The sequence below is a fragment of the Macaca thibetana genome, chromosome 12 (genome assembly GCF_024542745.1).
Source record: "Macaca thibetana thibetana isolate TM-01 chromosome 12, ASM2454274v1, whole genome shotgun sequence".
NCBI classification, from domain to species: domain Eukaryota; kingdom Metazoa; phylum Chordata; class Mammalia; order Primates; family Cercopithecidae; genus Macaca; species Macaca thibetana.
This window is the reverse complement of record NC_065589.1, coordinates 48,688,306-48,701,946: the sequence shown is the minus strand read 5'-3', so window position 1 is coordinate 48,701,946 and position 13,641 is coordinate 48,688,306. Positions and strand designations below refer to the sequence as shown.

The 13,641-nt window shown below is 33.1% G+C and overlaps 1 pseudogene; it reads left to right on the top strand.

Moving 5' to 3' along the window:
* Window positions 1-9,091: 9,091 nt before the first annotated feature.
* On the top strand, window positions 9,092-10,020 carry LOC126932310 (heterogeneous nuclear ribonucleoprotein A1-like; annotated as a pseudogene).
* The last annotated feature ends 3,621 nt before the right edge of the window (window positions 10,021-13,641 follow it).

Genomic DNA, 13,641 nt, shown 5'->3' with positions numbered 1-13,641 from the left:
TTTTGGCTAATCTGTAGTTTCCAATTCCATGTAAACTTTAAAATCATCTTGTTAATTCTTTTATAGTAATTCTGTTAAATCTGTAGATTATTTGGGGGATTATACCTTCCTTAACAACATTAAATATTCTTATCTGTGGACATGGAATATTCAATTTATACAAGTCTTCTTTAATTGTTTTTAACAGTGTTTTATAGGTTGAAGTGTACAGATTTAAACTTTTTGCTGTGATATTAGTTTACAATTTTCTTTGCAATTTGGATTGTTCTCATTTTCTTTGCTTACCTAGTTGCCCTGACTAAAACTTCCAGAACAATATTGAGCACAAATGACAAGACAAGTATCCCTGTCTTGTTTCCGATTTTAGGGGGAAAAAACCCAGTTTCACCATTAAGTTAGCTGTGGATTTTTAATAGATGTTTGTAATTAGGAGCAAGAAGTCCTTTATTTTATTTTATTCTATTTTATTTTATTTTATTTTATTTTCTGTTCTTAATTCTTTAAGTGATTTTTTTTTTTATCACAAAAGGACGTTATATTTTGTCAAATATGTCTATTGACGGGACCATGTGTGTTTTGCCCTCTATTATATTAATATAGTATATTACAATAGTTGATATTATAATGTTAAACCAACCTTGCATTCCTGGAATAAACCTCACCTGGTCACGGTAAATAATTCTTTTCATAAATAAGCTGGATTCATTTCCAATATTGTGTTGAGGATTTCTAGTTTATATTTAAAGAAGATATTGGGTCTGTAATTTTCTTCTCTTGGGCTATCTTTGTCTAATCTTCGTATCAGAGTAACACTGGCATCATACAAGTTAGAGAGTATTTTTACTCTTCTAATTTCTGACAAGTTGTAAAAAATTACTATTAATTGTTTAAATACTTGTTAGAATGCACCATTAAAATCAGTTAGGACTGGGCTTTTTCTTTATATAGATTACTTAAATTATTATTATTATCTTTTTTATATTTCATAAGACTATTAAAAATTTTCTATAGCTTCCAGAGTTAGTTTTGGAAATTGTGGTTTTCAAAAAGTGTATTTAACTCATGAAGTTATCTAATTTTCTAGCATTTTTGTACTATTTTCTTATAATACTTTTTTTACTTCTGCAAAGTAATTTCCTCTTGCATTTCTTAATATAGCATGTTACTGTCCTGTCTCTCTCTCTTTTTTTATCGTTCAATCCAGCTGGAAATTTATTAATTCCATGGCTCTTTTCACAAAAACTATTTTTGTGGAATTTTTAAATTTTAAAAATTAAAAAAATATATTTTTATTTTCGTAATTTCAGCTCTAATCTTTACATTTGTCGTGTCTGCATGCTCTAGGTTTAATTTACTCTGTTTTCTAGTGTCCTATGGTGAATCATGAGGATATTAATTTGAGATTTCTTCTTTCTTTTAAATATAGGCAATTACAGTTGTAAATTTCTCTCCAGGCAGTTGATCTAGCTGCATTCTGCATGTATTGTTATAGTATTTGTTTGTTTTTATATATTTGTAAATATTTTTAAATTTCGCTTGTGTGAGTTCTTCATTAATTCATCATTTTAAGAGGATTATTTTCCCAACTTGACTTATGTTTTAGATTTCTAATTTTGTTCCATTGTGGTCAGATATTATAATTGTATTATCTCAATCCTCTTAAATTTATGGAGGCTTGCCTTATGGACTAGTGATTGGTTTATCATGGAGAATATTCCATGTGTGCTTGAGAAGAATATATATTCTACTGCTAATTGGTGGAGAGTTCCTTGCAAATTTGTTAGGTCTAACTGATTTCTAGCATTGTACAAATTTTCTGTATACTGTCTGAACTACTGCTTTATTGTTCTAATATAGTGTGGAAAGTAGAGATCTGAAGTCTATAACTGTAACTGTCAAATTGTCTCTCCCTTTGAGTCTTTCAATTTCTTCTTCATGTACCTTCCGGCTCTATTCTTAGGTGTCTATATGTTTATAATTATTTTATCTTTCTGATAGTTGTACTTACGTCATTATAAAACGTTTCTCTTTAGTTATAATAATGTTTGGTTAGAAAGTCTAAATTGTATAATTGTGTAGCAGTCCCTGCTCTTTTTTCATTTCCGTTTGCATAATATATCTTTTAACATTTTACTATGAATCTGTTTGTAATGTTCTGTTTCTTTATTCACTCTACTCTGGCTTTGAATTAATTACTGAGTTTATTCATATTTAATGCTATTGATATGGCTGAGTTTACATCATTTTAGTTTTGATTTCTGTATGTCTCATGTCTTTTTTGTTGCTCTCTTCATCTTTTACGGTATTCTTTTGCATTAAGGAGACTTTTTATAGTGTAAAATTTTACTACTTTCAGTGATTGCTTTCACTATTTTGTTTATGTATTTTTCATTGGTGGCTCTATGGCTTACAAAATACATCTCAAATTATCAGAATTTATGTCAGATTTATAGAAAGTTATTACAGGGAGTTATAGAAACTTTAATCCTATACAGCTTTATTCTCTCTTCCCCCTTTTTGTGTCATCAATGCTTTCTTTCTCTCTCTAGCTCTCTCTTTCTATACATATATACATATAACATATATAACATACATGTTATGTGTATATACAAATTATATATACATAATTTATGCTCTATTTATATATAAAATATATACATATGTGTTTTATTTATATATAAATGATATAACATATATGTATATAAATTGTTCATATTTTTAGGTATTATATATACATATTTTACATTTATATATAAATTATATATACATCTATACATAATTTCATATCTACATATATGAAATTAAGCTTATCTGTTATATATGTTTTACATATATCAATGTGTGGGTATATATGTACACACACATTTTATATATATGCACACATAAATATATATACACACCAAAACATATATATATGTGTGTGTATATATATACAGGAAGTTTATATGTATTGCTATCATGGAGCCTCAAGCTTCTTCTTAATTATTTACCATCATAATCACCATTGTTTCAATAGCAGTCTTTGGGTTTACTTTCCCCGTGCTCTGTTCCAAATAAAAAGTAAAAGTTATGGGGTTCTCTGTTCTTAAGTCTTACAGCTCTCCCTGGATATAACCTGTCTGCCATTGCTCTCAATATGAAAAGGGGTATAACAGCCCATTTATCTGGGAATGGGAAACTGCTTTACAATCAGATTGCTGGAAGAGTGATGGTCTTCTCAAATTCTCTCTCCTGACGTGAAGCGTCCCTCTGACTATGCAGCTAGCTAGGGTGAGAGTGACCATTGCCCAACATTGTCCTGCCTTTTCTGTTGTGGAATTTCCACCATAGTAACAGAGATTGGGTGGAAGAAGGAAGCCCCTGACCCCTGGGCTTCAGTTGCCTTGACTAGTGCTTCAACAGCATGAAGGTTATAAAATATGCTGTTGTTCTGACCTTCCCATTAAAAACAAACAAACAAACGAAAACAAAAACAAAACAGAGCCCTATACTAGGAGATGGGAGGAGAGGAAGCCTCATCGTTTTGGCACACCATCCTAGAGAAGAGCCTTTATTTCACTAAGCTGGGACTAGTGAAGTGACAGAATGTGACTTGAATTTACAGATTCTCACTGTTCTTAACAAGCTTTAGTAGATTTTTCTAAATAAATATTTCTTTCTTTCATGAATACTCTTAGGAAAATTTCCAGAGACTTGAGAGGGGGGTGTGTGTGTGTGTGTGTGTGTGTGTGTGTGTGTGTGTGTGTGACAGAGAGAGAGAGAGAGAGAGAGAGAGAGAGAGAGAGAGATATTTCTATTTTCATCAGTTGTGGTTGCTTTTCCAGGGAGAAGATCCAGGGGCATCTTGCATCACTATTAGGGAAGTGTCTCCCTTCTTGTGTAGTACTCCTATTTAATCACATTATCATGTATTACTTTTCATAATTATGCAGATCTTTCCATTTATTTATGCCTTTTTAAATAAATCAGTCAATTTTTTGGATCTGCCAAGTTACATTGGATATATGGTTTGGATCACCCTTTGATCTTGAATGGAAAGTTAGTTTTGTTGGACATTTGTGTTTGGATCAATAAAATGATAATTATATTATTTCTTGGACAGATTCTCCACTGAGATTAAATTGTATCAATCTCGCTGCTAAAATCTACTGATTTTCTGGTGAAACTTATACTCCTTACTTTAGAATGCATTCATAAATAATCTCTGTTAGCCTCTAGCTTGTTGTTGTGAACATATTTTCATTTTTCCCATGCATAGCTCAGATCTCTTAGACATGCCATTTCATTCAGTGGCATGCATTTTCTGCATTTATCTCTAATTCTAAACTTCAGTGTAACTATTAACTTCCTAGAAGCCCAGCTAAAACCCCCCGTCTGTTGCCATCTGATTAGTGTTCCCACTTTTGAGATTTTATATTATGCATATTAGGAGATAGCTCCATCACTTATCATAGCGGATTACAATCTTTGAGTTATTTTCTCTTATTACTATAATATGCTCAAGAACTTTTGCATCTTCCGAGTTTTTAGTTGTTTTTTTTTTTGACTTCAGTATCTGAGCATCAGAGGTACAAAAGAAAAGCTCATTTTTCCTACAAAGCCCTTCTACAAGCAGAGCCCCTGATGACACTCAGTACTTACTTAGTGTAGTACTTTTAATTTAGTATGAGGGACTAGAAGCATTGAAAAGTTATGGAACCATTATTTTTGCTTTGATTTATAATTATTAAGTTATTTAAAATAAAAATGTAAAGTTGTACAGTTTTTAATAAAAGTATAACTAAGACCCTTTGTAAATGAGTTATTATTAAATCATTATAGCCTGCTATATTTTGCAGATATCTTCTAATTTTAAGTTTCAAAAATTGTTCATTTTTAATTAACATTAAAATTTGTACATATTAAGTGTCCACTAAGATTTAAAGTGTGCTCCTGGCTGTGCATTTCTGATTGCTTTTGTTTCATATTTTATACTTATACATAAACATATGTATAGTTTTACAAGCTAATCCCAATCTTATTTGATCTCCTCACTGGATCTGAAAGGTTATTTTTAATGATTATTTACCAATTTTATAGATAAGGATATTGAAATTGTTAGAGATTAAATGCCTTTTTCCAAGTTCATGATACAGTCTGACGTCTGCTGCTGAACACTTATATTTACATGCATTGACACTCAATCTTTCTTCTGAAATTGAGAGTGTTTCCTTTCTTCAAGCTTTGTCTTTTATATCTCAAAACAGGATAGCAGGGAGAAATGACAAATTACAGAAGTGGTTACCTGATAATAAATCTTACTACCTTTAGGTGAAACACTTAAAGGACTTTTTAGCATGGTGACAGTGTATTTGGCTTAGGTTTGTGTTTTCCACATTTAATGTCATCTTTACATCTTTCAAAAGCCAGCAAGGGTTTGCTATTCAGAAAGAGAGAGCATCTCACCTTCACAGCAAGAGACATCCTTTTAGATAATCCTTAGAACAAGCTAATGCTGAAAAACCTGATGGCATGAAGGAAGAGACCCATGTTGGAAAGGGAATATGGGTTGTTTACTAAGGGAAGAAATGCCAGTATCAGGCGCAACACTCATCTAACAGTGGGAATACTTGTTACATTAACAAGATTTACTGACAGACTCCATCTGTGTCTTCTCACCAAACAAGGTCACTCAGTCAGATACTATGGAGCCTAATGAGGAAAATGCCAGATCTCTGGAGTGATAATAGAGGTTCACTCTGACTTACGCCTCAGGCACTGGCAATATTTTTAGGTCTGGAAAATAAAGTAAGGCACAGAAAAAGGTCATAATTTTTATCGAGCCAATCCACCTTGAAAAATAACTGTGCAAGTGAGCATATTTAATATATTTTTTTACTTTCTTGAAATTCAAGGTTACTTTTCTCTTTTTCAAAGTAGTCCTGAAGGGTTTTAATAGTTACCTGAACATTACATTTATATATGGTATTAGGTTAAAGGGTCTGTGCCACAGCTCCTTTATTTTATATCTAAGAAAGGAAATACCTACAAAATGCTAAAGGGGCTTGTTGTTTTTGGGCATGTAATGTATTATTAGCTCTTTCTTTGAGAAAAAGGCCTCACAGAATTTTTCTGTAGCATTAGATATCACGATATTTCTTAAACTTGGGAATTAGATGTTTGGTTTCATGTCTTAGCAGCTGTAATCACAAAGCTCTTAAGTAGCTTTTTTACTTGAGCAAATAGCTTATCATCTCTGAACCTGTGTCCTTAATGGACAAATAATGGATTTAGAATAAATAATAATTGAGATCCCTTAAAATGTAAACACGCTCCAGGCTCGTTACTTATACATCAAACATATGTACCTTTTTTTCTTGTCAGCAGACCTCTTCAGATACCCACTATATATAGCCCTAGTTTGATTCATGTAAACCACATGATATTAGAACATACCTAATTTCCTGGTCTGTTTTTATTATCCCTGCACTTCGTTCAAATGTCATCCACTAATTTGGTATTTCTTATAGATTTATGAAGTCTTAAAGTGTTTTGCTACAGCTTTCTTTATACATTCAAATTTTATTATAGAAATAAAAATAAATTAAAATATTTCCTAGTCTATCAACTACTTCTACTCCTTTTTTTATTTCTCAGAAAGGATTCTCTGTTTAAAGACAAAACAAACAAACATATAAACAAAAAAAATCCACTAAGACATGAATGACACAATCTGTACTTTATTTGCTGTACTGAAGTCAAAGATTGCTAAGAGTAACTGACCTTAAACATAATGGGAAGGGAAGCTTTCACAAGGATAAGACCCTGGATATAATCAACATTCACCAAAAACAAATCATGAACTGTAAATTTGCTGACTTATTGTAGTGCAATTGAATAAAAGCCTCCCTGGAAAATTTAAAATATTTTTTTCAACTAATTTTACTAAAAAGCAATTAGGTATTGGTTGCCTTGTTAAGAGAATCAGGAAAGACAATTAGTCTAAGTTAAGGCATTTGAATTTGAGGTACCGTTGATCTAGAACACACCATAAAGAGTCCAGAGCTGGTAAAGGTCCATCAGTTAGAAGTGACATAGAAAAAAACAAGACAGAGTAAAAGCTCTATGCCATCAGGACTAGAGATTAGTTTGTTAATTGAGAAATCAAATTATGGCAAGGATTAATAATAAAGAAAATGCCTTAAATATTTCAATTTGTAGCTTTTAAATGCATAAATTTAACTGAAACTCTTTAAAATAAGACCTAGCATTTTTTTTTTTGAGTATAAGCCTGCTGACTGGCATTCTGTTTTTTTAATAAACCACATAAAAAATATCTCCTTGCCTCAGTACTACTGAAAAACGATGTGTACCACAGTAACAAATCTCAAAAGGACACTATTTCTAGAGTGTCTCTGCTTACTAAACCAGCGTAAGAACGTTCACACCTTGAGTTACAAATTTTTACAATAATTCCTTCATTCCTTTACCATCTTGACGCCTTTTTAAAAATGTAGCATAATAAATATAGTTTTGATATAATTATTTTATAAATTTTTAAATTTACATAAATCTCTCAGCAACTCCAATTTTATTATATAAAAATTAAACACTATATTTCTTATGTCCATGTAAAAATATTATTTCATAATGCATCTCAAAATTCAGTATTTTTTATTAACACACAATAACATATATTAATACCTGATACATATTTATGGGGTACAGATGATTTTTGATACATGATACAATGCAAAATGATCACAACAGGCTATTTATTATATTCATCATCCAATCATTTGTCATTTCTTCATGATGGAAACATTCTAAATATTCTTTTCCAGGTATTTTGAAATATACCATTAATTACTGTTAACTGTAGTCATCCTGTAGTACTATCAAAAACTAGAACTCATTCCTTCCATATAATTGTATGTTTGTGCTCATTAACCAACCTCTTTTCAGCCCTAGGCTTAGCCTTCCCAGCATCTGGCATCTAGCACTCTACTTTCTACTTTCGTGAAATCAACTTTTGTAGCGCCCACAGATGAGTGAGAGCTTGTGATATTTGTCTTTCTGTGCCTGGCTTATTTTCTTTAACTAAATGACCTCCAGTCCCATCCATGTACCTGCCAATGACAGGATTTTATTTATTTTTTCTTATGGTATATAGAATTCCATTGTGTATATATACCATATTTACTTTATTCATTCTGTTGTTGATGGACAGTTAGATTGATTCCATATCTTCGTTACTGTGAATAGTGCTGCAATAAACAAGTGGGGTACAGCTATCTATTTGATATGCTGATTTTTTTTCCTTTGAATAAATACTGTAAAATTAGATTGCTGGATCCTATTGTAGGTTTTTTTTTTTTTTTTTTAGTTTCATGAAAAATTGTCACACTGCTTTCCATAATAGCTAAACTAATTTACATTCCCATTAACAATGTGTAATAGTTCCCTTTTCTCCTAGTCCTTTCCAGCATTTATTTTTTATTTCTTTGATAATAGCCATTCTGAGGTTAGATGATATCACATTGCCGGTTGAACTTGCATTTCCACGATGATTAGTAATGCTGAGCATTTTTTGATATACCTGTTAGACATTTGTTTGTCTTGTATGTCTTATTTTGAGAAAAGTCTACTCGGATTCTTTCCCCACTTTTTAATGGGTTTATTCATTCTTTTGCTGTTGAGTTGTTTGAGTTTTATTTTTTTTTCCTGAATTCTCAGTATTAGTCCCCTGTCAGATTAATAGCTTTTTCTCTCAATCTAAAGATTGTTTCTTCACTCTGTTTATTATTTTCTTTGCTGTCCAGAGCTTTTTAGTTTAATGTAGCCCACTTATCTATTTTTGTAGAGGCATTTTACCCGTGCTTTTGAAGTCCCAGTCATAAAATCTTTGACTAGACAACTGTCCTAAAGCATTTCCCCTGTTTTTGCTTAGAAGTTTTATAATTTTAGGTCTTATGATTTAAACACTTAGTGTTACTGTGATATATCACACTTATTAATTTGCACATGTTGGAAATATGTTCATCATCTACTTCTTTCTGCCTGTGGAGGCCACCGAGGAAGCATTGTTAAAGTCTCTCTGCCCCTTGCCATCATGTCTAAATCAGAGTCTCCTAAAGAGCCTGAACATCTGAGGAAGCTCTTCATTGGATGGTTGAGCTTTGAAACAACTGATGAGAGCCTGAAGAGCCATTTTGAGCAATGGGGAATGCTCACGGACTGTGTGGTAATAAGAGATCCAAAAACCAAGCACTCCAGGGGCTTTGGGTTTGTCACATACGCCACTGCGGAAGAGGTGGGTGCAGCCATGAATGCAAGGCCATACAAGGTGGATAGAAGAGTTGTGGAACCAAAGAGACCTTTCTCAAGAGAAGATTCTCAAAGATGAGGTGCCCACTTAACTGTGTAAAAGATATTTGTTGTTGGCATTAAAGAAGACACTGAAGAACATCACTGAAGATAATATTTTTGAACTGTATAGAAAAATTAAAGGGATTGAAATCATTACTGACCAAGGCAGTGGCAAGAAAAGGGGCTTTGCCCTTATAAACTTTGATGACCATACCATGCTGGGAATGGCCACAACTATGAAGTTAGGAAAGCCCTGTCAAAGCAAGAGATAGTTAGTGCTTCATTCAGCCAAAGAGGTCGAAGAAGTTCTGGAGACTTTGACGGTGGTCATGGAGTTGGTTTCAGTGGGACTGACAACTTTGGTTATGGAGGAAACTTCAGTGGTCTTGGTGGCTTTGGTGGCAGCTGTGGTGGTGGTGGATATGGTGGCAGTGGCGATGCCTCTAATGGATTTGGTAATGATGGAAGCAATTTTGGAAGTGGTGGAGGTACAATAATTTTGGCAATTACAACAATAGTTCAAATTTTGGACCCATGAAGGGAGGAAACTTTGGAGGCAGAACTTCTGGCCTCTATGGTGGTGGAGGCCAATCCTTGGACAAACCATGAAACCAAAGTGACTATGGCGGTTCCAGTAGCAGTAGTAGCTATGGCAGTGGCAGAAGATTATAACTACTGCCAGGAAACAAAGCTTAGCTGGAGTGAAGAGTCAGATAAGTGACAGGGAAGCTACAGGCTACAACAGATTTGTGAACTCAGCTAAACACAGTGGTAGCAGGGACTAGCTGCTACCAACGGGGAAAAAAAATGTTTTAGACAAGTACTCATGTGTATGGGCAAAAAACTCGAGGACTCTTTTTGCAATGAATTGTTTAACAGGCTATTTTAGTTTCTGTTCTGTGGAAAGTATAAAGCATTCCAACAAAAGATTTTAACGTAGTTTTTTTTTTTACACCCATGCTGTTGATTGCTAAGTGTAATAGTCTGATCATGATGCTGAATAAATGTGTCTTTTTTTAAATGTGCTGTGTAAAGTTAGTCTACTCTGAAGCCATCTTGGTAAATTTCCCCAACAGTGTGAAGTTAGAATTCCTTCAGAGTAATGCCAAGTTCTATTTGGAATTTATATACAGTCTGCTTGGGTGGAGAAGCCATTGTCTTCAGAAACCTTAGTGTAGTTGAATGATAGTTACTGTTATGACCTGAAGGTCACCATTAAAAGGGATCACCCAAGTCACCCAAGCAAAATCATGGAATTATAGGTTATAAAAATAATTGTGGCCACATCTTATGCAATATATCTAAATTGAATGATGGTACCAGATAAAATTATAGATGAGAATGAAGCTTTCGTATCATCCATTATCATGTGTAATCAATAAATGATTTAATTCTCTTGAAAATAAAATACAATAATTTGCATGTTTTGAACGATGTTTGCATCCCTGGGATAAATTTGACTTGATCATGGTCTGTTATCTTCTTGATATGTTGTTGGATTTGACTTGCCACTATAATGTTGAGGATTGTTTCATTTACATTCATCAGGTTTATTTGCCTGTAGCTTTCTTTTTTGTTGTGAACCTATCTAGTTTTGGTATGAGGGTAGTGCTGGTTCATAGAATGATTTAGTCAGAATTCCCTCCTCTTCTAATTTTTGGGATAATTTGAGAATTGTCGTTAGCTTTTCTTTAGAAGTCTGGTAGAATTCTATGTAGCAGTAAAGCCGTCGGGTCCTGGGCATTTCTTTTTTTGGAAGACTTTCATTGCTGATTCAATCTCATAGTCATTATTGGCCTGATCAAGTTTTCTGTTCCATCCTAGTTCAATTTTGGTAGGGTGTATGTGTTCAGGAATTTATCCATTTCCTCCAGGTTTCCAATTTGTTGTCATATGATTGTTCACAGTAAATTCTAATGATCCTTCATATTTCTGTGATATCAGATGTAATGTCTCATTTTTATCTCTGCTTTTATTTTTTCAGGTCTTCTCTCTTTTTTTTCTTGACTAGTGTAGCAAGCAGTTTATCAATTATGTTTATCTTTTGGAAAAAATAATTTTTCATTTCATTGATTATTTATAATTTTTTAGTCTCAATTTTGTCTAGTTGTTTTTGAATCTTTATTATTTCTGCTCTACTAATTTGGGGTTTGATTTGTTGTTACTTTTCTAGTTCTTTGAGGTGCATCATTAGAATTGTTATTTAAATTCCTCTCATTTTTGTAAATATTTATTGCTGTGAAGTTTCCTCTTATCCCTGCTTTTGCTGTGTCACATGGGTTTTTGTTTGTTGTATTTCCATTTTTACTTGTTTCAAGTTTCCTTTTACATTTTTTCTTATTATCTTTGTTGATGCAAAGGTAATTTAAAAGTATGTTCTTTAATTTCCATGTATTTGTTAAATTTTCAAAGTTCCCTTTATTAGTGATTTGTAGTTTTATTCCTTTATGTTTTAAGAAGATATTTGATGTGATTTAAATTTTAAAGATTATTTAAACTTGTTTTGTGGCCTAATATATGGTCTATCCCAGAGAATGTTTACATGTGCTGATGAGAAGACTATGCATTCTGCTACTGTTTGATAAAAGGTTTAGTAAATAAATGTCTGTTAGGTCCATTTAACCTACAGTGCAAATTTAGTCTCACATTTCTTTGCTAATTTTCTCCCTAAATAATCTGTCCAATGCTGAAAGTGTGGTGTAAAAAGTCCCAACTATTAATGTATTGGTGTCTATCTCTCCCTTTAATTCTAATAATATTTGCTATACACACACACACACACACACACACACACACATACACATATATGTGTGAGTATATATGTGTATATATATGTGTGTGTATATATGTATAGATATACACACATATATACATATATACACACACATACACACATCTTCCAGTGTTGGCTCTGTGTGTGTGTGTGTGTGTGTGTGTATTTACAATTGTTATAATGTCTTGGTGATTTTGTCCATTTGTTATTATATAATGACCCTTAAGTCACTTTTTATGTTTTTGACAAAAGTGTGTTTTGTCTAATATAGGTATAACCATTCTGCATGCTTCTGTTTTCTGTTTGTGTGGAATATTTTATTTTCATCCCTTTCATTTCAATCTATTTCTGTCTTTACATGGAAAGTAAATTTCTTGTCAGCAACATACAGTTAGATTTCTCTTTTAATCCATTTAGCCAGTCTATATCTATATCAAATTATGTATATTCAAGGTTGTTATTGATACATGAGGACTTACTAGTGTCATTTTGTTAATTACATTCTGATTATGTAGTTTATCTTTTGTTCCTTTCTTCCTCTTTTAGTGTTTACTTTTATTTTTCAATTTTTTTTTTTTTTGTAAAGATAACATGTCATTCCATTTTTTTTCTAATTTAGGTATATTCTCTGTCAGTGAGTTTTATAATTCAATGGGTTTCAATGATGGTAGATTTCATTCCTTTGCTTCCAGATGTATGATTCTTGTAAGCATTTATTTTAGGGACAGTCTAGTGATAATGAATTCCGTCCATTTTTGCTTGTCTTAAAAAACATGTATTTCTCGGCAGTGCATGGTGATTCATGCCTGTAATCCCGGCACTTCGGGAGGCTGAGGCAGGAGTCAGGAGTTCAAGAACAACTTGCCCAACATAGTGAAACATCGTCTCTACTAAAAATACAAAACCTAGCCGGGTATGGTAGCAAGCACCCATAGTCTCAGCTATTTGGGAGGCTGAGGCAGGATAATCACTTGAACCTGTGAGGTGGAGGTTGCAGTGAGCCAAGATCACTCCACTGCATTCCAGCCTGGGTGAAAGAGCAAGACTCTGTCTCAAGAAGAAAAATGTATTTCTCCTGTATTTTTGAAAGATACCTTTGTTGGGTATAGTATTCTTAACCTGCAGTATTTTTTCAGTCAGCACTTTGAATATATCATCCCATGCCTTTTTTTTTTTTTTTTTTTTTTTTTTTTTTTAGATGGTGTCATGTTCTGTCACCAGGCTGGAGTACGATGGTGCAATCTTGGCTCACAGCAACCTCCACTTCCCAGAATGAAGCGATTCTCCTGCCTCAGCCTCCTGAGTAGCTGGGGCGACAGGCGTGCACCACGACACCCAGCTAAATTTTGTATTTTTAGTAAAGACGGGGTTTCACCATGTTGGCCAGGATGATCTTGATCTCTTGACCATGTGATCTGCCCACCTCAGCCTCCCTATCATCCCACCTTTCCTTGCCTGTGTGGCTTTTGCTGAGAAATCTGCTGTTAGTCTTAAGAATTTCCTTATGTATGACTTAATAC